The sequence below is a fragment of the Trachemys scripta genome, chromosome 18 (genome assembly GCF_013100865.1).
Source record: "Trachemys scripta elegans isolate TJP31775 chromosome 18, CAS_Tse_1.0, whole genome shotgun sequence".
In the NCBI taxonomy this organism is placed as follows: Eukaryota; Metazoa; Chordata; order Testudines; family Emydidae; genus Trachemys; species Trachemys scripta.
This window is the reverse complement of record NC_048315.1, coordinates 23983613-24009978: the sequence shown is the minus strand read 5'-3', so window position 1 is coordinate 24009978 and position 26366 is coordinate 23983613. Positions and strand designations below refer to the sequence as shown.

General features: G+C 46.5%; 1 long non-coding RNA gene across 1 annotated transcript; it reads left to right on the top strand.

Moving 5' to 3' along the window:
* Positions 1 to 5105: 5105 nt before the first annotated feature.
* LOC117867740 lies at positions 5106 to 14971 on the top strand. Its single transcript, XR_004643477.1, has 2 exons — positions 5106 to 5441; positions 14888 to 14971. It is a non-coding gene; the product is annotated as an uncharacterized LOC117867740 (long non-coding RNA).
* The last annotated feature ends 11395 nt before the right edge of the window (positions 14972 to 26366 follow it).

Sequence of the window (26366 nt, the reverse complement as noted above, 5' to 3'; positions counted from 1 at the left end):
AATTCCCGCAACCTAGTACGGTCTTGAGCAGCCTGGTCCATCAACAGGCGATTGGTCTCCTGCTGCCACCTAGTTTTGTGATTCTTCCATTTCTTTATCATACAGCTCATTGATTCTCTTTCTGGTTTCTCTGAATTGTGAAAGGGCAAGTTGTACACATTTAAGATATTATCTCAATAAAGCCGGATTTATGCAAAAGTGTATTCAGGTACCATCACCTCCCATTTCTGAGTCTTGTCAATATATTGGAACAAATACACTGTTAACCAAATAGCACTACCTCTATATACGTCTCTATAGAGAGACTATAGACGTCTCTAGCACCCCTCAGGGAAAGGGTGGCCACTGCTCCTGTCTCAGAGTCCAGGGCACTGCCCCACAGCTGTTTTGTTCAAGGCATCAGCCCCCTTTTGTGCCAACAAAAAGTCAGCATGCTTCTGCAGCCCACAAAAAGCATCGTCTGAGACCTTGGGGAAGCCAAAGAAAGAAACGACCTAGCACTTCTCCTTTCTGAGGGGGCCTAGGTGGACAAGGCTCTCAAACCTTTCCCCTGTCTGCAATCCCTGCTTCCAGGGGCCAAAGGGTTCTGCATTGCAGTCCTGGTCCTTCAGAGGGCCCCCCTGCACTGAGCAGGGATCCTCCCTTTTAGGGACCCCCCATCTTCAGGCTTGACAGGCCTCACAGGTACAGCAACAACTCCGTAGCCTTCTAAAAATTGTTTTGAATTGACCAAAATGTTTCAGTTGACTCAAAATTAATTTTTCAATTTTGTTATTTTGTGATTTTGATTTTGTGATCTTTGAGTGTTTTTCACTCCTTTTTATGCTTTTCATTTTTGTGCTGGATAGCTGTCATCCAATGTTTTTATGGCTGTTTTGGGTTTCTTGCCTGATCTCCAGGTAGGTTTTCTGATTTTATGCTTCCAGTGTGTATGAACATGTGATAATTTCTTGTCTGCAGTGGCTGTTATAAAGAGAATGGTGATCAATTGTTCACCATATCCACTGAAGGTAGGACAAGAAGTAACGGGCCTAGTCTGCAGCAATGGAAATTTGTTAGATATTAAGAAAATAATTCTAACTACAAGGATAGTTAAGTTCTGGAATAAGCTTCCAAGGGAGATTTGGAATTCCCTTCATTGGAGGTTTTTTAAGAACGGGTTAGACAGACACTTGTCAGGGATGGTCTAGATATATTTGGTCTAGCTTCAGCCCAGGGGGCTGGACTAGGTGGCTTCTCCATGTCCCTTCCAGCCGTATATTCCTCCGTTTCTATGTTGTATGCACCTAGTTTACCAATGCAGTCCAGTTTGCTCTGTAACAGTGACTTGTCTTCATCATTATTTACCACCTGCCCAATCTCTGTGTCATCTCATTTACCAGTAATGATCATATACTTTCTTCCACATCATTGATAAAATATTTAATACCTTCAGGCCTAGTACTGTGGGACCCAACTCGAAATGCACGCCCGGATTCTCTATTCAAAACTATGTTTTGGGATCTGTCAGTTAGCCAGCTTTTAATTCACTGAATATATGCCATATGGCCTTTGTATAGTGCTAGTTTTTATTCAGAATGTCATGTGGTTCTACCTGAAATGCCTTACAGAGACCAAGTAGATTTTATAGCAACACAGTTATCTCTATCAACCAGACGTTGATAATTGTTGACAAGGGCAAGAATTAATTTTTTCTCTGGAGGCACAATCGGAATTTGCTGTGCTAACTGATTTGGATTGATATTCAATGGGTCAGAGAGGATTACCTGTTGCTAGGTTAGGCAAAAACCTGTTTGAGGTGCTGGAGCATTAAGAGAGACTCTTCTGCTGTAGGTGATGTGCACAGGCGACAAGCATTATTGTGATGTCCTTCAGATTCCACGGGTAACATGAAGAACTCACATTCATTTTCCTGAAGACACACGCCTTGGTTCTCAGTCACTGAAAACGCTTCTTCAAGTGCCTTCCATACTACACAGTATGCCCCCAGGTATCACTGGATTCCTGGCACATCGTGCAGGATTCTGCCCATGGATATGTAGCAGGAGCATGTGAAATGGCAAATGGTGTGAATGACAGCCGTAGCAGGGACCTTTGGACGTGTCTGTTGTTCAGTACCGCTGCACCAACGTCTTGCACCAGTACCGGCAGCTAACGCATGTGCCAAGTGTCTCGGTCAAATGCTGTCCACAGCCAGCGAGTCAAAGCATCCCTCTGTGTGTTTGCTACACCTACCTACTTCATCTTGTCAGTCTTCTAGACCAGACGTTTCAGCACAGCTGGAGCCAGAATTGTCCTAGTGCTTCCTGGTATCTCAGCTGTGAATTCATGGCAGTCTGTAAGAATCAGCTTTACCTCAGCAGAGCCGGCCTGCCCTGTCTGTCCCTTGGAGCACTAGCAGTTTTTGCTACATTTCCTGCAATGACCAGGCAGGAGGAACTCTTTCCCTTCCGGTTGGTTCTACCATCACAGCAGCTGCTCTTAAACACACTGTAGCCCAGTTCCTTTAGGAGGCAAAAATGCAAAGTCAGCAGAGCCTTGTCTTTCTGCCTCTGGGGTAATTCAGATGGAATCAAAGCCCCCGCACACCCACACACAACACATAGTCCTCCAAATCCCAATCATTCCAAGAGCTACTGCTTGTTTCACACCCCTCTGGTGCCCTCCTCGCAGGTGTGAACAAGAGGAGCTAGAATGTGGCCAATTGCACAAATTTACCGGAGACATCAACTATCTCAGGGGTTCTCAAACTGGGGGTCTGGACCCCTCACGGGGTTGTGAGGATATTATATGGGGGGTCATGAGCTGTCAGCCTCCACCCCAAACCCCGCTTTGCCTCCAGCATTTATAATGGTGTTAAATATATAACAAAGTGTTTTTAATGTATAAGGGGGGTCGCACTCAGAGGCTTGCTGTGTGAAAGGGGTCACCAGTACAAACGTTGGAGAATCACTGAACTATCTCTTGCCTTTGGTGCCCTTCCTGTGGAAAAGATGGGACAGTGACTGTGCTGCTCACTGTTTGATGTTACCTTGCAATTCAGTGGAGTTCTTTTGCTGCTTCTGCTCCTATAGAAATGTCTGCCACCACCATTCCCTGGACGATCAAATACCTCTCGAAAGCAGGCATAGCCAGGCCCTCCTCCTGCTCATCCCTACAACAGCAGGCAGGACAGGGGGGTATCACCTAGTGTGTTCAGGGCGAAGGTTGCAACCAACTTCCATAAAAAACCCGGGTATTAATCACTTACTCTGGGTTTATTAACAAACAAAAGTGATTTTATTAAGTATAAAAAGTAGGATTTAAGTGGTTTCAAGTAATAACAGCCAGAACAAAGTAAGTCGCCAAACAAAATAAAGCAAAAACACGCAAGTCGAAGCCTAATACATTAAGAAACTGATTACAGGTAATATCTCACCCTCAGAGATGCTCCAATAACCTTCTTTTACAGACTATACGCCTTTCTAGTCTGGGCCCAATCCTTTTCCCTGGTACAGTCCTTGTTAGTTCCAGCAGACATCTCAGGTGGTAAGTAGGAGTTTTCTCATGACTGGCCACCACTTTTTTCCTGCTCCACTTCCTTCTATAGCTTTGGCACAAGGCCGGAATCTTTTGTCTTTGCTTGTCCCCCGCCTCATCAATAGAAAAGTACAAGGATTAAGATGGATTCCAGTATCATGTGACATGGTCACATGTCATTGTAAGACCCCAGTCTCCATTTTTCCTGGGTTGGCCCACACGTACACAGGAAGGCTTTCAGGTAAATAAACCATTTACAACCAATTGTCCTAGTCAATGGGCGCCATCAAGATTCTAAACCACCATTAATGGCCCACACTTTGCCCTAATTACAATACGACTTTGGAGTTATACTTCGTATTTCTAGCTTCAGATACAAGAATGATACATGCATACAAACAGGAGGAACATATTCAGTAGGTTATAACCTTTGTTATGATACCTTACAAGAGACCTTTTGCATAAAGCATGTTTCAGTTACATCATATTCACACTCATAAGCATATTTCCATAAAACATCTGGAATGCAACATCACACCCACCTCTGCGCATGAGGAAGAATTTGAGGCCTGGTTGGATCATGCTGTTGATATGGAACAGGAATGGACATGCTCCAAAAGGGAAAAAAGAAATAAACTAGTGGAAAGTCTGCAAGGGTCTGCTGCTGAATTTTTCAGGTCGCTCAGGGCCAGTAACCCAGAGGCAATTGCTGCTAACTGTCTCTCAGTCATGGAGGGTGTGTCTGGAAGCACTGAAGGTGGAGAGGCTGTTATATTAACATTCCAGACCAACCCATTAGACATGTGGAAAGAAGCTATTTCAGTATCTGGCATGGATGGAACGACTCCTGCAGAGAGCCTACTATAACGAGGAGTTGCAGGTAGTGATTTGAATCATCTTAGACTGGAGCAAGCATTAAAGGGTGCCAGACATGCTGGATTGATGCTGTTCTAGTTGCGATTAGAGGACAGAAAGGGGAATCCCCCATCTTTCGCTACACTGATAAGATAGGTCAGGGAATGGGAAACTCAGGACTCTAAAAATAACCCTTCCCGAGGACTGAAATGAGAGTGTGTACTTTGGAAGCCACTCAGTATAACACTAAAAGACAAAAGATTCCCGCCCTATGTAGATCCTATTTAAGGCAGGGGAGTGAGTTATTCTTCACTGAATCCCCACCGAGGATGACTGCTGGAAACATCTAAGAAACAAAGACAAAGGTGGGGAGAAGAACTGAGCCCAGGCTGGGAAGGTGTCTGGCCTGTGAAAGAAATACTCGGAGTTTTAAGCTGCAAGCAAGAGCAGCTTGCCTTCAAGAACCTCTGCAATCTGCCTAAAACAACATTTAGGGTCAGAAATTACTACTTGTAACCAGTTTCTTTAGTATCTTAAGCTTATCTTGCGTTTTTGTTTTATTTGCTGGGTAATCTGTTATCCCTTATAATCACTTAAAATCTATGTTTTGTAGTTAATAAACTTGTTTTTGTCTTCTCTAAAACCAGTTTGTGGAATTCTTAACTGCGGGGGGGGGGGTGTGTGTGTGAAAAGCTGTACCTATCTCTCTCCACATTGAGGGAGGGGGCGGATTTCCTGAGTTTACACTGTACAGGTCTCGGTGCAGTGCAAGATTATACAATTTGGGGTTTGCACCCCAGAGAGGCTGTGCACTTGAGTGCTGGGCAACTCTGTAGCTGAAGCCTTCCCAGGCAGAGCTGATCTCAGTGTCTGTGTCTCTCTGCAGCTGGGTGTGTCCCTACCTGTGTGTGATGGAGGAGGTTTGAGGGCCTGGCTCAGCAGGACTGCGTGAGGGAGCCCAGGCGGGTGGAACCGGCGGGCTCAATGGTACCCCAGAACATCAAGTGCAACCCAGAGAAGGGGGCAACCCATCACAGTTGCTACACTTAAATGTGTCTCCTGACGACGTAAGTGCCCCTTTATGCTGACTTAATAATACCCCCTCCCTGAGTGGCATATAATCATGGCCAATGTACTTATGTCAATGCAGTGTAAGCGTAGTCACCGCATTACTTAACTCAACTGTAACTGTCCTCCAGCAGCTGTCCCGCAGTGCCTCACACTGACTGCTCTGGTCACCATTGTGAACTCTGCTGCCCAGGATCACAGAAACTGGACGTCCCCTCTCCCCTTGAAAGCCCTGATCATCTTTGAAATTCCTTTTTCTGATTGCTCTGCTTGGTGAACACATCTAGCAGTTCTCCATGTTTGACTTTAACTGCCCAGCTGACCATGCCAGCTACACTCTCCAGATGTACTCCTGCCTGGAGTAGGCAGGAGATATTAGATCTCCTTGGCTTATGTGGAAAAAGAGGCTGTGCAGGCACAGCTCCAATCCAGCTGTAGAAACGTTGACATCTATGAGCAGATTGCTCAGTGGATGCAGGAGAAGAGCTACAACAGGGACCAACAGTAGTGCTGTGTGAATGCCAAGGAGCTACGACAGGCATACCAGAAGGCCAGGGAAACCAACAACCAATCCAGTGCGGAGCCACAGACCTGTTGCTTTTACGAAGAACTGCGTGCTGTTGTCAGTTAGGGATGTATGTGCGTTCTCCGTATGCTATCCCAGCCCCGTTCAGATAGTTGGTCCAGAAGACCTTACAAGAATGACCACTGGCATGGTTCGGTGACAAAGGCACTCAGCCAAATGTATTGCTCTCAAGACACTAGCGCCCTGGCTCCATGGTTACAGGTACGCTAACACATAAGTGTCCAGTGGCAAGGAATGGCTCAGTCAGCAGCGAGAATTTCTGCTGTCCCGAAGCCATGCACAAAGGGTTAAGATAAGGCACTCCAATATTTATAGACTGAGACAAACAACTCTCATGCCACTTTATGTGTGTCATGACATCTGCTTTTTACCTTGCCTTGGATCGTGTGCCACATGTCTCGGGCACAACATCCCTGTTCGTTACTTCTGTCAGACCCTCTTATCTGGTGATAGGACAGGATGGCCCTGGACTACTCTTTTGGAGTATGTTCTATTGTTCTGTACCCTGAAACTGTCACTTCTTAGGCATGCCGGTGTCTTAGCAATGCTAGCAGTACCTTTGCCAAGGTCTCATAGTGAACTTGTAAACAGCTACTTTAATACATGGCCTAACTTTGGTTCCCAGACTCTAGTTCAGGCCTCAGATCGTGCACCAGGCCTAGTGCACCATGCTCTCTCTTTCTCCTACACATGCTTGGTGTATGTATAAACTAGAAAATGTGTTGATGTAACCATGCATGTTTGCAGAATCAATCACAAATGAAGATAACTGTTACACTCAATTACTATCTTGGAAAGGTGACTTTGTTTAGATTTTTAACTAAGAGTCTCTCAGAATAGGGTGCCAATTGGTATCAACTCTGTTGTTGCTAAAACAACAGAGAAAAAACAATCTGAAGCTAGATCACAAGGCAATTTGGTCAACCATGTACATGCTAATTCACCAAGGCCTCCTTCCCAATGGATCTATAGTAGTCAACTCTTGTTACTTGTTTCCCAGTGAATTATATTAGTCCCAGTTTTTGACTCCTAACTATCTGATATAAATCCCTACTTTTATAACAGACTGTATAGACTCAGTGCAGTTTTACAAGCTTGTAGACTTGGTCTCATTTTATGTCTGTACACACCTAAAACTTAAAAGGCAGCGTGAAACCATTAACCATGGTAGACGTAAGTACAGTGTTCTATAATCCTAGTTAACAATGGTCAATGGTTGAGTTTTATAGATACTTTACAGCCATCTTGATTTGAACATGTTACAAAACACGGAAACACACTGTAACTGACAATTTTTAAAACACACACAGGGACATGTACACTTCTCCTAATTAGGCATCCAGTTTCAGGAAGTGGTCAGTTGAATGATTTGGTTCATCACCCCAAAAACAGTTGATGTGTTACTTATCACCAGATCTTGGCTCAGCCGTCAGCTTTCAGTTCAGTTACTGTTCACGCAGGAGCTGATGCTGCAGGTGGAGGGAAGGAGAGATGCTACTATAATTTTTTCCTGCTGTGCTAGTGGACAACCCAAATTGCTGGAAAATAGAAAGAGACAGTTAAAGGTGCGTATATGAGACAGGTGCTTGATGTCACCAGGAGAACTCCCAGGTGACTAGCACAGGTCCTCAGTCATCTCCCTTCCAAGTGTCTGGTTTTTGGGAAGTGATGTGCTGAAGGAGACAGGATGTTTTATCCTATTTCCTCACTAGGATGTGCTGGTGTGGACCAATCAGATGGTGCCCCATATTTCTTCCAAAGATTTGAAATGTCCAACTGTGATGGAGTGTACCAACCCCACACTGGGCCAATGGGGACGGACCAATCCCTGTGGGCCCAGGAGGCCACGCCCCCTTTCCCCTGCTGTGGATGCTCCAGGTGGAAGAGCCAGATAAAAGGAGGCAGCCCAGCTCAGTCGGGGCGAGCTATGGAGGAGGAAGGACGTGTACTGCAGGTTCCTGCAGAGGTGCCTGTGACACTCCAGGCGGTAGAGCCCCCGGACCCAGACTGTGCTGCAGGTGACTCTCTGACTGCGGAGACTGCCAGGGAAGCCAAGCTGCCACCAGCTGAGGAGGTGCCCAGGGCACAACTTGTGGTAGGAAGTGACCCAGGGAAGGTAGTAGAAGCTGATACCTGAACTCCTAATAGGGAGTTCCCCGGCTCCATAGGGCCCTTGGTCAGAACCCGGTGGAGAGGGACCGGGTTCCCCTACCACCACCCCAGGCCACCAGGCATGGCTGCTATCTCTACATCCCAGCCCAGAGGTGTAGGGGCCATACACTGTTTTGCCCCGCCCCGGAGCCACAGACTGATTGGTGATTTCCTCTGTCCACAGGGCCGACTCCCCCACTGCTACTGCCTGCCCCAGCCAGGAGGCTTAGGGACCATAGTCTGTTTGTTCATGCTGCCCCGCCCATGGGTTACAGACTGATCCTTGTCCTGCCCGTCCAAGGGGGCCAGGACTCCAGTTGTGGGTGTCGGTCCCAGGCGGAGGTCTCAGGAGCCATGGCCTATTTGTTTACACAATCCTGTCTGGGGACCGGAGCCCACTTTGCAGCAACCTTGCTGTATCAGCAGGAAAACCCGACGATGGTGTGATCTACCCCGCACTGGGCCAACGGGGGCAGCCTGGCGAGGCTAGGCACCTATTACAGCGGCCCTGCTAGGCACCTATTACACCAACCAAAATGAGTCATCCTCTCTCACCATCCAGTCAGGGAATGAGACATCAGCTGCTGAGTTCTTGCAACTTGGACCAGTCTCTTTGTACAACACATCTTGTCACACTAGCGCGTGTAAGACGAGTTAGGCAATAATTGTTAGTACAAACGTGTTGGGTCGTACTTCGAACAATGGCTGGTTTGCTCCAGTTAGCAACTTACCTCTGCAAGTCACTTGCCATTGGTGCTTTGAAGCGTATCCCTCGGCCAACTTTGCTGTTATGCTAACTCAAATTGCACCAACACTCTGCTAACTGCTGAAATGTCCAGTTTAAAGTTAATATAATCTATACAAAGTCCTCCATATTCTTTTTCATAAATTCATAGATTCCAAGGCCAGACGGGGCATCTGATCATCTAGTCTGACCTCATGTATAACACACACCATACAACTTCTCCAAAAATATTCCTAGAGAATATATTTTTAAAAAATCATCCCGTCTTGATTTTAAAATTGTCAGTGATGGTTCCCGGCCAATGGGAGCTGCAGGGACACTGCTGGGGGCGGGGGCAGTGCGCGGAGCAAAGACATGCCAGCAGCTGGCCGCTTCTGGGAGCGGCATGGGATTATAGCATGCAGGCAGCCAGCCTGAGCCCTGCTGCGCCGGGACCCCCCTTAGCCCGGGGCCCTGGGCTGCAGCCCCTAAAGCCCAAGCGTTAATCCAGCGATGGTGGAGCTGAGAGGCAGAAGGACCCATCCAGGGGTGAGTGGGGATGGACCCGGGAGTGCCAATTCCACAGGGAACCTCAATACTAAATTGCTGTCCCAGGTTCAGGAGGGGGAGATAGATGCCTGTCTCGCGACCTTTGGGAAGGCTGGCAATTGGAACCAGGCTGATCTAGCAGAAACCTCTGGTGTCTAGCCCCCTTCCTGGACCCCAAGGCCATAGATCTGTTTAGGCAGATGGGCGGGGTGGCAGACTGTCTCCCACTCTCAGCCCCAGCATATATGTCTGTGTCTACTCTCCTGGGCTCAGGCCCCTCGAACCCCCAGTGGGAGTGGAAGGTGGTGGGAGTGCAGGCGATCCCCTGACTGTCTCCCAGGGGTGAAAGTAACTTACAGGACTTACCGGTACTGCCGGAGTCCTGAGGGGGGCTTGGCCTCATCTGGAAAAGGCGTGGCCTCAACCAGAAGAGGCGGGGCCTCTCAAGATTTAAAGGCCCTGGGGCACCGGCTGTGGCTGGGAGCCCCAGGGCCTTTAAATCAACCTGGGGCTCCCAGCAGCAGAGGTGGCTGGGAGCCCCCGGGGCTCAGGGGCAAATTAAAGGGCCCGGGGCTCCGGCCGCCGCAGAACTCCGGGCCCTTTAAATCCCCACTGCAGCTCCAGCTGGGATTTAAAGGACTCGGGGCTCCCGCAGCTGTGGGGAGCCCCGAGCCCTTTAAATCCCAGCTCCAGCCCGGTCGCCGGAGCTGCGGGCGGGATTTAAAGGGCTCGGAGCTCCCTGACACTGCGGGGAGCCCAGAGCCCTTTTAATCCCGGCCACGGAAGCCAGTGCGGTCCGGCACAGCATACTGGCTCTTGCTGGTACACCATACCGGACCATACCGGCTTACTTTCACCTCTGCTGTCTCCCCAACCTGAGGGGAGTGCGGGCGATCCCCTGTCGGTCTCTGTTTTTCCTTCATTTCTTTAGACATCGTTATATTGGTATGAAAGTGTTTATTCCAATTGAGGAAGTGAAATAAACTATACAACTATAAGGCACGTTAATACCTTTATAACTGTTTACTCTAGGGCTTTTACAGGAATAATTATGTTGGCAAAAAGTCACAGCCATAACCAACAGTTATTCCAGGAACACTTTCAAGTGTGGACCAACTGGAAAATATTTTTCCAGACCTCAAACTATTTTTGTGGATCTTCTCTGCACACTTTTTCAAGATCCTTAGATTTGAGTTGTAAGTGTAAGTAGTAAAATATAAGTAGGCTCACCCCACAGGGGCATGGGACTAAGAAGCAGGTATCCTTGAAGTGTCTGTAGTAGGCATATAAATAAGATGAGGCTGTAATGCTAGGCCTACAGACGCTAGGTCTGTAAGATATGTAGCCTGACCGTAGAAGGCCTCAGGCCTGAAACAGGTTGTCATGACTTGTTGACCAAGAGATAACACTGTAGCAGTACAATGTAAGATTACAGAGTGACATACCAGGGGTACACTCCAGATTAGTGGGGGGCTGTGTCACCCCTGCCCTGCAATGTTGGGTGCCTTACAATGGCTTGCTGTATTAGCTCCCCCCAGGACACTCACAAACAGCCTACCAGTAGGCAAGCCACAGCCTGAGTGTCTGTGTGTAACTGAGATCTGCCAGATTTATTAGAGCATAAGCTTTTGTGGGCTACTGCTCACTTCTTCGGATGAGATCTGCCAGGTACACTCTGGCTCTCACCAGCCTGGGTTATATTTCAGGGTGACCCCCAACACCCCTCCAGTCCTGGATCTTCCCCCAGAAAGGTATGTCCAGCCCTCTCCTGGACAGCACATATATATTTATTCCATTATTCCTTTAAGGGAATAATAGGCCAGCTTATTATTTTAAATAGCGCACCCGGACACTCCAATTTAAACACATTAGAGTAGATAAAACAGTAAAACAAGTTTATTACCTATAAAGAGAGAGATTCTAGTGAATATGAGGGTACAAGACGAGAAGTCTCCTGATTCATACTGAGAAAGTAGAGCAATCCGCTAGTTATCTTAGGTGCATGTACACGAATGCAAGAAGCCTGGGAAACAAGCAGGGAGAACTGGAAGTCCTGGCACAGTCAAGGAACTATGATGTGATTGGAATAACAGAAACTTGGTGGGGCAGTTCACGTGACTGGAGCACTGTCATGGATGGGTATAAACTGTTCAGGAGGAAAGGTGGAGGAGTTGCATTGTATATAAGAGAGTGGTATGATTGCTCAGAAAGCCTGTTGAGAGTCTTTGGGTTAAGTTTAGAGGAGAGAGCAACAAGGGTGATGTCGTGGTGGGCATGTGCTATAGACCACCAGATCAGAAGGATGAGGTAGACGAGGCTTTCTTAGGACAACTAACTGAAGTTTCCAGATCACAGGTCCTGGTTCTCAGGGGGGACTTCAATCACCCTGACATCTGCTGGGAGAGCAATACAGCAGTGCACAGACAATCCAGGAAATTTTCGGAGAGTGTTGGGGACAACTTCCTGGTACAAGTGCTGGAGGAACCAACTAGAGGCCGTGCTCCTCTTGGCCTGCTGCTCACAAACAGGGAAGAATTGGTAGGGGAAGTAGAAGTGGGTGGCAACGTAGGCAGCAGTGACCATGAGATGGTCGAGTTCAAGATCCTGACAAAAGGAAGAAAGGAGAGTAGCAAAATACGGACCCTGGACTTCAGAAAAGCAGACTTTGACTCCCTTAGGGAACTGATGGGCAGGATCCCCTGGGGGGCTAATATGAGGGGGCAAGGAGTCCAGGAGAGCTGGCTGTATTTTAAAGAAGCCTTATTAAGGGATCAGGAACAAACCATCCCGATGTGCAGAAAGAATAGCAAATGTGGCAGGCGACCAGCTTGGCTTAACAGTGAAAACTTCAGTGAGCTTAAACTCAAAAAAGAAGCTTAAAAGAAGTGGAAATTTGGACAGATGACCAGGGAGGAGTATAAAAATATTGCTAGAGCATGCAGGGATGTAATCAGGAAGGCCAAGGCATGATTGGAGTGGCAGCTAGCAAGGGATGTGAAGCGTAACAAGAAGGGTTTCTACAGGTATGTTATCAACAAGAAGAAGGTGAGGGCAAGTGTGGGACCCTTACTGAATGGGGGAGGCAACCTAGTGACAGATGATGTGGAAAAAGCTGAAGTACTCAATGCTTTCTTTGCCTTGGTCTTCACAAACAAGGTCAGCTCCCAGAATGCTGCATTGGGCAGCACAGTATGGGGAGGAGGTGAGCAGCCCTCTGTGGTGAAAGAACAGGTTAAGGACTATTTAGAAAAGCTGGACGTGCACAAATCCATGGGTCCAGATGTAATTCATCCAAGAGTGCTGAAGGAGTTGTTTGATGTGATTGCAGAGCCATTGGCCATTATCTCTGAAAATTCGTGGTGATCAGTGGAGGTCCTGGACGACTGGAAAAAGGCAAATATAGTGCCCATATTTTAAAAAGGGAAGAAAGAGAACCCGGGGAACTACAGACCGGTCAGCCTCACTTCAGTCCCCATCAAAATCATGGAGCAGGTCCTCAAGGAATCCATTTTGAAGCATTTGGAGGAGAGGAAGGTGATCAGGAACAGTCAACGTGGATTCACCAAGGGCAAGTCATGCCTGACCAACCTGATTGCCTTCTATGATGAGATCACTGCCTCTGTGGATATGGGGAAAGCAGTGGATGTGATATATCTTGACTTTAGCAAAGCTTTTGATACGGTCTCCCACAGTATTCTTGCCAGCATGGACTATAGAATGGACTATAAGGTAGATAGAAAGCTGGCTAGATTGTCGGGTTCAACCATAGGTGCCAACTTCCCCTCTTTCCCCTGGATGCTCGACCCCCCCCCCCCCCCCACCCCCCACCCCTTCCCACCCCTTCCCCGCCCCCATTGCAACCCCTTTCCCAAAGTCCCCACCCTAACGCCACCCACTCCCTGCCACTATTTGAACTCCTTCCCCAAATCCCTCCCCAGCCCCGCCTCTTCCCCACCTCCTCCCTTGAGCATGCCACGTTCCTGCTCCTCCCCCTCCTCCTGGAGCTTGCTAAGCACCACCAAACAGCTGTTTGGTGGCAGCTGGGCGGGAAATGCTGGGAGGTAGGCGGAGGAGCGGGGATGCAGTGTGCTCAGGGGAGGAGGAGGACGTGGAGCGGGGGGTGAGGGGAGCTTGGCTGCCGGTGGGTGCAGAGCACCCACTAATTTTTCCCCGTGAGTGTTCCAGCCCTGGAGCACCCACGGAGTCGGCGCCTATGGGCTCAATGGGTAGTGATCAACAGCTCGATCTCTAGTTGGCAGCCGGTATCAAGTGGAGTGCCCCAGGAGTCAGTTTTGTTCAATATCTTTATTCATGATCTGGATGATGGGATGGATTGCACCCTCAGCAAGTTTGCAGATGACACTAAGCTGGGGGGAGAGGTAGATATGCTGGAGGGTCGGGATAGGGTCCAGAGTGACCTAGACAAATTGGAAGATTGGGCCAAAAGAAATCTGAAGAGGTTCAACATGGAAAAGTGCAGAGTCCTGCACTTAGGATGGAAGAATCCCATGTACTGCTACAGGCTGGGGACTGACTGGCTAAGCAGCAGTTCTGCAGAAAAGGACCTGGGGATTACAGTGGACGAGAAGCTGGATATGAATCAACAGTGTGCCCTTGTTGCCAAGAAGGCCAATGGCATATTGGCTGTATTAGTAGGAGCATTGCCAGCAGATTGAGGGAAGTGATTATTCCCCTCTATTTGGCACTGGTGAGACCACACCTGGAGTATTGTGTCCAGTTTTGGTCCCCTCACTACAGAAGGAATGTGGTCAAATTGGAGAGAGTCCAGCGGAGGGCAACAAAAATGATTAGGGGGCTGGGGCACATGACTTACAAGGAGAGGCTGAGGGAACTGGGCTTGTTTAGTCTGCAGAAGAGAAGAGTGTGGGGGGATTTGATAGTAGCCTTCAACTACCTGAAGGAGGGTTCCAAAGAGGATGGAGCTCGGCTGTTCTCAGTGGTGGCAGATGACAGAACAAGGAGCAATGGTCTCAAGTTGCAGTGAGGGAGGTCTAGGTTGGATATTAGGAAAAACTATTTCACTAGGAGGGTGGTGAAGCACTGGAATGCGTTACCTAGGGAGGTGGTGGAATCATTTTCTTTAGAGGTTTTTAAGATCAGGCTTGACAGAGCCCTGGCTGGGATGATTTAGTTGGGGTTGGTTCTGCTTTGAGCAGGGGATTGGACTAGATGACCTCCTGAGGTCTCTTCCAACCCTGATATTCTACGATTCTATGATTCTGTGAATGAGCCATAAAAGTCAGAAATGCTTACAAGAATAATAAAGATAAAAAGTTTGCTAGTATATACTTAAGCAACTAACTTAGCTGCAAAGCAAACTGTCTCACCAGGTGCTCCAGCAGATTACAGACCAAACTCTTCCGCTCAGGACACCTGCCCCAGCGTCCAGTGGTTGTTTCCTTTTGTCTTCGCAGGTGCTGACAATGAGGAAGCCAGGAGAGAGATGGGGGTGCCTTGAGGTGTTTGTCCCTCCTTTCTATAGTTTCAGTCACCCTCTCGAAAAACATTTCCAGCTGAGACCCAGGAGACAAAGAGTCTATGTGGAAGGATGGCTCCTGCTGGTTTTTTTCTCCTGTTTGAACATCCTTTGTTTTCTCTCCCTACTTGATGACTCTGTTGACTGCTTACATGCAAATTAAGGCAACCACACATTCCTTTGTTTAGGACAGACCTGTTGGCCCACTTCTGCTTGGACGGGCTATGAGTTTTGGAACATACGTTAATAACATCCTACAGGGGAATCTTATAACTTCACTCACAATATTGTCACATATTTTATCAGGACAATACTGACCAGCAAATTGTGAGTTTTTAAATGGGTACCTTACAAGGCAGATGTTGTACAAAGATGATGACAATAGTGTTTAGGGTGTGAATACTGGGATGTACTCTGTCACATACAGTAAGAAACGTGTTAAGGTTCTGATGTTCTAGAAGATATGCAACAATAGCTTGTAGAATATATGTCACAATTTATCAATTAATATCTCAAGATGACAAGTAATTACGTTTTGAGCAATACTACAATGACCGTTATCACAATGTGGGGTGCAATCCAGACCAATGAGGCATTGTGTCATTCCCTGCCCTACACCATTGTGTGCCTCACTATGCTCTTGCTGATGCAGAACCAACCTGGGCCTCTCACAAACAGCCAAACAGCATGCAGCTCACACGGTGGGTGTCTGTATATAGCTGCAGTCCTGGCTCGATAGCTCTGACCCCAGCAACCTGTCAGCTACAAACCAGCCATACTCTGGTTTCCACCAGCCTTGGTTACTATCTGCAGGATGACCCCAACACACTCCCAATACCATATTTCCCCCCACAAACATGTTCTGCACTGTCCAGCCCTCTCCTGACATTTCAGATATTGGAGGTCTGTTGCCCCTTTAAGGGGTCAATGTACAACAAGTTTGCTATTTTAATAAACCACCAAACAATTCAGTTTAAACACAACACTGGATTAGTTTTGATTAAAGAATAAAACAAGTTTATTTAACTACAAAGAGATAGATTTTAACTGAGTACAAGTATAAGGCATTAAAGTGAGAAATGGTTACAAGGGAAATAAATATAAAATGCTTTCTAGTAGCTAAAACTTAACAAACTAGACTTAAATTAATGGAGATATCCTATCTCCTAGAACTGGAAGGGACCTTGAAAGGTCATCAAGTCCAGCCCCCTGCCTTCACTAGCAGGACCAAGTACTGATTTTGCCCCAGATCCTTAAGTGGCCCCCTCAAGGATTGAACTCACAACCCTGGGTTTAGCAGGCCAATGCTCAAACCACTGAGCTATCCTCCCCCCCAGATCAAGGTAAAATTCTACTTGCACTATTGTTGCTGGGGGGTGATATATTCGCACCCCCGAGTGACATAAGTTATACTGACATATGTGTACAAGGTCATAGTAAAAGAATCTCTTGTTGGTTGGTTGCTAGCTTTTAGCTATCTGCTATTCTGAATCCAGCTTACACCTCCCAATTTCCCTGTTTTCCCTATTTTACTGTTTATTGGCTTCACTGAGGTTAGATTTCGAAAGTTCACGCAATTTTTTGTTTGGCTCAGATAACCTCTTGAACCAAGCTTGTTATTCACTGGTTTTCTTTTGTCTTCCTCATTTCCTTTTTGTTTGCATGAGACTCTTTTATTGTGTCTGTAAAATGTAAGGCTCTTACTTCCTTTACTTTTTGACCTTAGGCCTTTTTCTGAGTAGCTTCCTCATTTTATTCAACTATTCCTTTGCAAAGTTTAGTGAAATTGTGACCGTTTTTGGATATTGAACCTATTTGTTGAACTGCAGTTCTGGTCACTATTACTGAATGGCTCACCTACTGTTAAGTATTAAACTCTTGAATTGGCTCTATGAAACTGCAGTTGGGTTTCCAGGATAAGCCTGATAACCCTTGAAAATCCACAAAGGAATATTGGTTTCAGAATTGGTAGGTTAAATATGGAGCTGAGGGGGGCCCCAAATGGGGCAGAGGTGCAGTTAACCCCCAAAATGAGATATATATGGTTGCAGCAAGCATGGGATCTAATGACAGTAGTGAATTTCCAGTAAGTGCCAATAGTAGTGAAAGTAAGTATTGTAGAAGTAAAAAACAAAGAGAAACTGTCTCAATCTTTTTGGGGAAAAGACTAGTGAAAAGAGACGGACAGGAAAGATAAGATATAAGCTGCTTGGAATATAGAGAGAGCCAGTGTTGGTGTGGCTGTGTTGATCCTAGGACAATCAAAGATATTAATTCACCCGCCCTGTATCTCATAACCAGAGAGCTACCCCTTTGTCAGAAGTTGACCAAGGCATAGCTGGATAACCTGCTATACTCTAAGGACCAGTAAAGAAATGACTGTCTAGGACTGTTAGGGATACCCAGAGTGGGGGGAAACCTGGGAGATGGCTCCTGAGAGGGAAGAACTGGACAGAGGCAGCAACCAGCCTTCACCCAAACAGAATATATTTCTTCAGCCCCAGTTGTGAAAAAGCCAACAGGTAGAGAAGGAGAAGCTGCAGCTGGAGAAAGACAAATTGTGCTTGGAAGCCCAGTAACTTGCAGACAGGGAGAAGCAACATTGTAGAGAATGGAATCAATATTATATCCCAATATGATAGTATATCTTATCTGTCAATATTATATCACAATAGCATCATTCCATTTACAACAAGCTAGAGAATACATGAAACAGGGTCATAGGTCAACAACTTGTATTAAAAATTTCAGCATTTATGCACTATTGAGGAATTGTGAGTATTTCCATGGTGGAGGGGGACCATAGTCCTCAAGGAACTACCTCCCTAGTGCGGGGTAGTTAGGCAAATTCACTCAGGTTGTAACAATTCCAGAGAGAGAGGCTCACACATACTGGTTCAGACTGGATTCTCCAGGGACCAACACACAAAGCTAGGAATTTTGGTTAAAAAGCCTGAGTTAAAAGTGACTCAGGGCCTTCTTTCTAATCCAGCAAAGAGACAGGCCCTCTGGTCCAAAGGGGGACCCCAATCCTTAGGGAAGGGCTTTGGCCAGCTGAGGCCCCTTAAGACTTGGGGGCTAGTTCTGAGCAAAAGCTGTTATGAACCAGTGACCACGGGAAAAACCCTGGTGTGGGGTTTGAAGGACTAATTATCAGCCAGAGCCTATGTTGAAGATCTTTGGTAAGCATATTAGCATGCACATAGGTTTTTCTATTGTTTTTTCTCTGTTATGCTTTTACCTTAATAATAAAAGTGGTTGCTTAGAAAGAACTCTGTGGTATGTTATAACTGTTGGCAGTTACACTGTCTACTGTCTCTGAGGAGAGAAGTGAAGCAGGCCTGCTTAGGCAGTCTGTCTTTTGGGGAATAACAGGCGTGTTGCATGGAACTGTTCAGCCTGGAAATAGCTCATTCGGAAGGGAGAGAGACCTGGGTGTCCATCTAAGAGAGGTGGCAGTTGCGGAGCCTGGAGACTAGAGTGGGTGCCCTTATTGGACCATACAAGGGGAAATACAGGTGCCCTGAACTGTGACACTCATCACAACTCCTGAGATGGAGAGTCCTGTCATTGGGTATAATGTTATCAAACAGGTTGTTATCCGGAATGGCCAGATGACAAAGAACATCCAACTCTCCATAATTTGTCAATGGTTTTTCTCCATGTTCAGCCGAAAAAAGAAGAAAATGTTGGTACACTTGCTCAAGGCTCCAAAGTCTGGGGACCTTGGTATGGTTTGGGTAGGGAAATGTGGGGTCTCAATTAAAAAGGACACAAAATATACTTGAAATGTCAGAATCTCATAAATTGCCCTTCTGTTGGCATACCAGCCATTTTTGATCTGGGATTCATAGTCAGTGGCCAGAAAGGTTAGTGAGACCCTACTCAGAATTCCACAGGGGTCATCACATTAAGTCAGCAATTCCATAAGCAATATAAGACAACCTGATACTAAACTTCACCAGCACACAGTGCTGGAACATCTACAAATGATCCAATAAGTAGTTTCACTGCTGGTACCAGGCCTAGCCCTGAACCAAGATAGGGTAAAAGAATGAAGACATTTGAATGTGACACTCTAAGAACGGTCATATTGGGTCAGACCAATGGTCCATTTAGCCCAGTATCCTGTCTTCTGACAGTGGCCAATGCCCGGTGCTTCAGAAGGAATGAACAGAACAGGTAATCATCAAGTGATCTATCCCATGAGATGTCGCCCATTTCCAGCTTCTCTTAGTTATAATGACACCAGGTGAAATCAAAAGCTAGGAATTCACATGCTTGTAATGCATTAGGTTGGATACCACATGTTAATTTTGATCACCTTAGGAAGGAGATGCAGGAGGCTATGTAATCCATGCTACAAGAGGAGTCAAGGACTTTTGCAAAGCATGTCATGACATAGGCCAGGCTGAGAGTTTAAAAATGCACATAAAGCTTCATGACTCCCAACCAGTACAGAAGGGTTATCTAGCAGTCTGCTACCAGCAGGTAAAAGACTATTTGCAGGGCCTACTAACTATGGCTGGGTCATTAGGTCCCGCTTTCCCTACTCTTCACTGGTTTTCTTTGTGTAGAAGAAGGATGGCAATTTATGGCTCTTTATTGACTACCAAAAGCTGAATCAAAAGACAGTGAAAGATTGTCAACCCTGTAATAGAATCATAGAATAGAATCATAGAATATCAGGGTTGGAAGGGACCTCAGGAGGTCATCTAGTCCAACCCCCTGCTCAAAGCAGGACCAATTCCCAACTAAATCATCCTAGCCAGTGCTTTGTCAAGCCTGACCTTAAAAACCTCTAAGGAAGGAGATTCCACCACCTCCCTAGGTAACCCATTCCAGTACTTCACCACCCTCCTAGTGAAAAAGTTTTTCCTAATATCCAACCTAAACCTCCCCAACTGCAACTTGAGACCATTACTCCTTGTTCTGTCATCAGGTACCACTGAGAACAGTCTAGATCCATCCTCTTTGGAATCCCCTTTCAGGTAGTTAAAAGCAGCTATCAAATCCCCACTCATTCTTCTCTTCTGCAGACTAAACAATCCCAGTTCCCTCAGCCTCTCCTCATAAGTCATGTGCTCCAGCCCCCTAATCATTTTTGTTGCCCTCCACTGGACTCTTTCCAATTTTTCCACATCCTTCTTGTAGTGTGGGGTCCAAAACTGGACACAGTACTCCAGATGAGGCCTTACCAATGTTGAATAGAGGGGAATGATCACGTCCCTCGATCTGCTGGCAATGCCCCTACTTCTACAGCCCAAAATGCAGTTACCCTTCTTGGCAACAAGGGCAAACTTTTGATTCATATCCAGCTTCTCGTCCACTGTAACCCCTAGGTCCTTTTCTGCAGAACTGCTTCCTAGCCATTCAGTCCCTAGTCTGTAACAGTGAATGGGATTCTTCCGTCCTAAGTGCAGGACTCTGCACTTGTCCTTGTTGAACCTCATCAGGTTTCTTTTGGCCCGATCCTCTAATTTGTCTAGGTCCCTCTGTATCCTATCCCTACCCTCCAGCGTATCTACCACTCCTCCCAGTTTAGTGTCATCTGCAAACTTGCTGAGGGTGCAGTCCACACCATCCTCCAGATCATTAATGAAGATATTGAACAAAACCAGCCCCAGGTCCGATCCTTGGGATACTCCACTTGAAACCGGCTGCCAACTAGACATGGAGCCATTGATCACTACCCTTTGAGCCTGACGGTCTAGCCAGCTTTCTATCCACCTTACAGTCCATTCATCCAGCCCATACTTCTTTAACTCGCTGGCGAGAATATTGTGGGAGACCGTATCAAAAGCTTTGCTAAAGTCAAGGAATAACACATCCACTGCTTTCCCCTCATCCACAGTGTCAGTTATCTCCTCATAGAAGGCAATTAGGTTAGTCAGGCATGACTTGCCCTTGGTGAATCCATGCTGACTGTTCCTGATCACTTTCCTCTCCTCTAAGTGTTTCAGAATTGATTCCTTGAGGACCTGCTCCATGATTTTTCCAGGGACTGAGGTGAGGCTGACTGGCCTGTAGTTCCCTGGATCCTCCTTCTTCCCTGTTTTAAAGATGGGCACTACATTAGCCTTTTTTCCAGTCATCAGGGACCTCCCCCGATCACCAGGAGTTTTCAAAGATAATGGCCAATGGCTCTGCAATCACATCTGCCAACTCCTTTAGCACCCTCGGATGCAGCGCATCCGGCCCCATAGACTTGTGCTCATTCAGTTTTTCTAAATAGTCCCGAACCACTTCTTTCTCCACAGAGGGCTGGTCACCTTCTCCCCATATTGTGCTGCCCAATGCAGCAGTCTGGGAGCTGACCTTGTTCGTGAAGATAGAGGCAAAAAAATCATTGAGTACATTAGCTTTTTCCACATCCTCTGTTACTAGGTTGCCTCCCTCATTCAGTAAGGGGCCCACACTTTCCTTGACTTTCTTCTTGTTGCTAACATACCTGAAGAAACCCTTCTTGTTACTCTTAACATCTCTTGCTAGCTGCAACTCCAAGTGTGATTTGGCCTTCCTGATTTCACTCCTGCATGCCTGAGCAATATTTTTATACTCCTCCCTGGTCATTTGTCCAATCTTCCACTTCTAATAAGCTTCTTTTTTGTGTTTAAGGTCAGCAAGGATTTCACTGTTTAGCCAAGCTGGTCACCTGCCATATTTACTGTTCTTTCTACACATCGGGATGGTTTTTTCCTGCAACCGCAATAAGGATTCTTTAAATACAGCCAGCTCTCCTGGACTCCTTTCCCCCTCATGTTATTCTCCCAGGCCATCCTGCCCATCAGTTCCCCGAGGGAGTCAAAGTCTGCTTTTCTGAAATCCAGGGTCCGTATTCTGCTGCTCCCCTTTCTTCCTTGTGTCAGGATCCTGAACTCGACCATCTTATGGTCACTGCCTCCCAGGTTCCCATCCACTTTTGCTTCCCCTACTAATTCTTCCCGGTTTGTGAGCAGCAGGTCTAAAAGAGCTCTGCCCCTAGTTGGTTCCTCCAGCACATGCACCGGAAAATTGTCCCCTACACGTTCCAAAAACTTCCTGGATTGTCTGTGCACCGCTGTATTGCTCTCCCAGCAGATATCAGGGTGATTAAAGTCTCCTATGAGAACCAGTATGCGATCTAGTAACTTGTGCTAGTTGCTGGAAGAAAGCCTCGTCCACCTCATCCCCCTGGTCTGGTGGTCTATAACAGACTCCCACCACGACATCACCCTTGTTGTTCACACTTCTAAACTTAATCCAGAGACTCTCAGGTTTTTCTGCAGTTTCATACCGGAGCTCTGAGCAGTCATACTCTTCTCTTACATACAATGCAACTCCCCCACCTTTTCTGCCCTGCCTGTCCTTCCTGAACAGTTTATAGCCATCCATGACAGTACTCCAGTCATGTGAGTTATCCCACCAAGTCTCTGTTATTCCAGTCACATCATAGTTCCTTGACTGTGCCAGGACTTCCAGTTCTCCCTGCTTGTTTCCTAGGCTTCTTGCATTTGTGTATAGGCAGTTAAGATAACTCATAGATCGTCCCTCTTTCTCAGTCTGAGACAGGAATCCTCCCCTCTTGCCCTCTCCTGCTCATGCTTCCTCCCAGTATCCCATTTCCCCACTTACCTCAGGGCTTTGGTCTCCTTCCCCCGGTGAACCTAGTTTAAAGCCCTCCTCCCTAGGTTAGCCAGCCTGCTTGCGAAGATGCTCTTCCTTCTTTTCGTTAGGTGGAGCCCGTCTCTGCCTAGCACTCCTCCTTCTTGGAACACCATCACATGGTCGAAGAATCCAAAGCCTTCTCTCCAACACCACCTACATAGCCATTCATTGACTTCCACGATTCGACGGTCTCTACCCAGGCCTTTTCTTTGCACAGGGAGGATGGACGAGAACACCACTTGCGCCTCAAACTCCTTTATCCTTCTTCCCAGAGCCACATAGTCTGCAGTGATCCGCTCAAGGTCATTCTTGGCAGTATCATTGGTGCCCACGTGGAGAAGCAGGAAGGGGTAGCGATCCAAGGGCTTGATGAGTCTCGGCAGTCTCTGTGTCACATTGTGAATCCTAGCTCCTGGCAAGCAGCAGACCTCTCGGTTTTCTCAGTCGGGGCGGCAGATAGATGACTCAGTCCCCCTGAGGAGGGAATCCCCAACCACCACCACCCTACTCCTTCTCTTGGGAGCGGTGGTTGTGGAACCCCCATCCCTAGGACAGTGCATCTCATGCCTTCCAATCGGTGGAGTCTCCTTCTGCCCCCTTCCCTCAGATGTATTATCTAGTCCACTCTCCGCATTAGTACCTGTGGAGAGAACATGAAAACGGTTGCTCACCTGTATCGCCATTGCTGGTACGTGGACGCTCCTCTTTCTTCTTCTGGAGATCACATGCTGCCAAATTTCTTCACCATCCCTCAGTCCCCTCTGCGCAACCTGCTCCGATTCCTCAGAACGTTGTGCCCATAGTAGCATATCCTGACGTCTGTCCAGGAAATCTTCATTTTCTCGTATGCAACACAGGGTCGATACTTGTTTCTCCAGACCTCGAACCTTCTCTTCCAATATGGAGACCAACTTGCACTTTGTACAGACAAAGTCATTTCTGTCCTGTGGAAGAAAGACAAACATGGCACAACCTGTGCAGGTTACAACAACTGAACGCTCACCTTCCATAATTTCTTCCTTCTAAGAGCTTCCGCAGCTGTTGCAGCAACTTTCAGAAGCCCGCGAGATGAAAGCCTCAGTGGGCTCTCCGCAGGCGAACTCCCAGGCAAACTCCCTCTGTTAGCCTCCGCTGTTCGCCGCTCAGCTGGTTTGCTGCTGACTGCCTTTTTATAACAGTCAGGCCCACTCAAGGCCCACCTGGAACAAAGCACTCCCAATTCACAATGCTCAAACAATCAAACAATTAAGCACACGGTCAAACTGACAAATTGTCCCCTGCAACAGACACTCAGATACTCATCAACACAGCCCCCCTAATGCAGCACTTAGCGTACCTCCTCTCTGACAGATCCCAAGAAAACTCCCTCTGTTAGCCTCCACTGTTCACCGCTCGTCCTCATACAGGTCTGTCGCATCTTACGCACATTTAACATGCGCGATTTCAACTTTACGTGGTCGGCAAAAACAAAAACAAAAAAAAAGAGAAAAACAACCGTTTTAATACTGTACCTGTAGTGCGGGCGATTTCGCCCGCCATTGAACTCAATGGGGTTTTGGCTATACGCGGTTTTCGCTTTATGCGCTAACCGTGGAAAGGAACCCCCGCGTAAGATGAGACAGACCTGTATATAGGATGTTAGATGGATTAGGTGGGAATTCATGGTTCTCAGTTCTAGACCGGGGAAGGCCTACCGTCAAGGGTTCATAAGCACTGAGAGTTGAGGAGAAAATCAAGCTGGAGCAGGAGGAAACTATCCTAAAGTTGGGACGCTCCTTCCAGATGATGTCATGGTATCCTCTCGCACTGAGGCTACTCCTCCAAGGCAGGGGACCCCGGTTAGTAGGAAGAGATAGGCAGTAGTAATGGGGTATTTAGTTATTAGAAATATAGATAGTTGTATTTGTAATGACTAGGAGAACCACATGGTGAATTACCAACCAGTGCAAAGGTTGTGGACCTCTTCAGTCATCTAGACAGACTTATGAGCAGTGCTGGGGAGGACCAGTAGCAGTGATACCTGTAGGTACCGATGACATAGAGAATATTTATGTTCTTTATATGAGCTGGAAGAAAACATAAAATCATCACTGATAAAGTTTGCAAATGACACAAAAATAGGAGGAATGGCAAATAATGAAGAGGACGGGTCATGGATACAGTGATCTGGGTCGCTTGGTAAGCTAGGCACAGGCGAAGACTCTGTGTTTCAATCTGGCTAAATGCAAATGTATACGTGTAGGAATAAAGCATGATGGCCATAGTTACAGGATGGGGGACGCTGTGCTGGGAAGTAGTGACTATGAAAGAGATTTGGGGGTCTTGGAGGATAATCAGTTGAACGTGAGTTCCCAATATGATGCTGTTGCCAAAAGATCTAATGTGATCCCGGGATGCAGGAAAAGGGAATCTTGAGCAGGAAAGGCTATTTTACCTCTGTATTTGACACTGGTGGAATACTGTGTCCAGTTCTGATGCCCACAATTCAGGAAGAGTGTTGATAAATTGGAGAGGATTCACAGAAGAGCCATGAGAATTATTGAAGGACTGAAAAACATGCCGTATTGTGACAAACTCAAGAAGCGAAGTCTATTTAGCTTAACAAAGAAAATGTTAACAGGAGACTTGATCAGTCTGTACACGGGGAACAGAAATTTGATAATGGGCTCTTTAAACTGGCAGACAGAGGTATAACAAGATCCAATGGCTAGAAGTTGAAGCTAGACAAATTCAGACTGGAAATAAGACATAAATTTTTAACTGTGAGCGTAATTAACCATTGGAGCAAGCTACCAAGGGTCATTGTGAATTCTCCATCACTGGCAATTTTTAAATCAAGATTTAATGTTTTTCTAAAAGATCTGCTCTAGGAATTATTTTGGGGATGTTTTCTGTCTTGTATTATGTAGGAGAGGTTTCTAGATTATCACAATGGTTCCTTCTGGCCTTGGAATCTATGAATATATTAATCCTCTAATTTTTCATCAGTTGAATCCCTGTCTCAACTTTTCCATTATTTTGCCTGGGATTGATGTCAGGCTAACTGGCCTATAGTTATCCCGGTCATCCAACTTGTTTTGTTTTAAATATTTGCACAATATTAGCACTCTTCCAGAGTTCTGGAATTTCCTTGCAATTATTCCCCACCACAATTATCCAGGCTTATCAAATTGCACTTATCTATTTAAGTACCAGATTATGCCCAGCTAAAGCCAAGGTGAAAGCGTGGCCCAGAGATTCTCAGTTTTTCTTTTAGATACGTCTCACATACGTTGTCAGTTGGTTTGCATATGTGTCTTTCTGTGTGCTGTCCACAGCTCTGTGCAGATATCTGGTTTAGCAGACCTTGTCCCCAATTACTTTTTGCTCTGCTATTAGTTGGGTCATGGCAACAATTTCTCTATTTGCCTTTTTAAATGTTCCCTAATGAGTTGGTTATGATAGTTACTAACTTCCATAACCAGTACAAATAATTTTTCTTTACCAATTTCTTTTCCCGTGCCTTTATATTGTTTGCTGTGATTAATTTGTTCATTTTTATTTTATATTTGGTTAAACAGGTTAGCAATGTCATGCACATTGTAAACGGTGTACCATTTCTTTTTCACATCAGGGACAGTGACTGACCCTGACACTTAACAGTGATGTCAGTTGGCTTGTGTGTGTGTGTTCTTTACGTGTGCTGTCTCCAGCTCTGGACAGATTGCTGATTCAGCAGACCTTGATAGCACTACCCAATCTGGTTAAGTGCTGGAGGCTGGAATGTTGTT